This window comes from Mus pahari, chromosome X, assembly GCF_900095145.1.
Source record: "Mus pahari chromosome X, PAHARI_EIJ_v1.1, whole genome shotgun sequence".
Lineage (NCBI taxonomy): Eukaryota > Metazoa > Chordata > Mammalia > Rodentia > Muridae > Mus > Mus pahari.
In genome coordinates this window covers 61,355,492-61,357,024 of record NC_034613.1, presented here as the reverse complement: position 1 = coordinate 61,357,024, position 1,533 = coordinate 61,355,492, and positions in this window count along the sequence as shown.

Sequence of the window (1,533 nt, the reverse complement as noted above, 5' to 3'; positions counted from 1 at the left end):
CAATTTGTAACTTCATATGGAAAAACACAACCCAGTATATCTAAAACAATCCTGCACAATAGAAGAACTTCTGGAGGTATCACTGTCCCTGATTTTAGGCTATACTACATAGCAATAGTTATAAAAACTGAATGGTATTGGCCTAAAAATATATTGATCAATGGAATAGAATAGAAGAGCCAGAAATAAACCCATACACCTATAGATACTTGATTATTTGACAAAAAAGCCAAAACCATAAAATGGAAAAAAAGTGCCTTCAATAAATGTTGCTGCTCTAATTGGATGTCCACATATAAAAATTTAAATAGATCTATATTTATTACCCCGCACAAAACTCAAGGCCAATGGGATCAAAAATCTCAATGTAAAACCTAACACACAAAATCTGATAGAAGAGAAAGTGATTAATAGTCTTGAACTCATCATTACAGGAGAACTTCCTGAACAGAACACCAATTGCTCAGGCACTAAGATCAGCAGTTAATAAAAGGGGGTCTCAAAGAACAGCTTTTGCAAGACTAAAGATACCATCAATAGGACAAAACAGTCCCTGTGCCCTCTAGTGAGTCTGGCTAAGGGTTTATCTGTCTTTTGATTTTCTCAAAGAACCAACTCATGGTTTGGTTGATTCTTTGAATAGTTCTTTTTCTTTCCACTTGATTTCAGCCCTGAGTTTGATTATTTCCTGCCTTCTACTCTTCTTGGGTGAATTTGCTTCCTTTTGTTCTAGAGATTTTAGGTATGCTGTCTAGCTGCTAGTGTATGCTCTCTCCAGTTTCTTTTTGGAGGTACTCAGAGCTATGAGTTTTCCTCTCAGGAATGCTTTCAGTGTGTCCCATAAGTTTGGGTATGTTGTGGCTTCATTTTCATTAAACTCTAAAAAGTCTTTAATTACTTTATTTCTTCCTTGACCAAGGTATCATTGAGGAGAGTGTTGTTCAGTTTCCAAGTGAATATTGGCTTTATATTATTTATATTGTTATTTAAGATCAGCCTTAGACCATGGGGGTCTGATAGGATGCATGGGACAATTTCAATATTTTTGTATCTGTTGAGACCTGTTTTGTGACCAATTATATGGTCAATTTTGGAGAAGGTACCATGAGGTGCTGAGAAGAAGGTGTATCCTTTGGTTTTAGGATAAAATGTTCTGTAGATATCTGTTAAATCCATTTGTTTCTTAACTTCTGTTAGTTTCACTGTGTCTCTNTTTAGTTTCTCTTTCCAGGATCTGTCCATTGATGAGAGTGGGGTATTGAAATCTCCCACTATTATTATTTGAACTTATTTTACTAGATATTTTCTTCATTTACATTTCAAATGCTATCCCGAATGTCACCTATACCCTCCCCTGACCTTGCTCCCCTGCCCACCCACTGCCACTTCTTGGCCCTGGTGTTCCCCTGTATGGGGCATATAAAGTTTGCAAGACCAAGGGGCATCTCTTCCCAATGATGGCTGACTAGGCCATCTTCTGCTATATATGCAGCTAGAGACACGAGCTCTGGGACTACTGGTTAGTACATATTG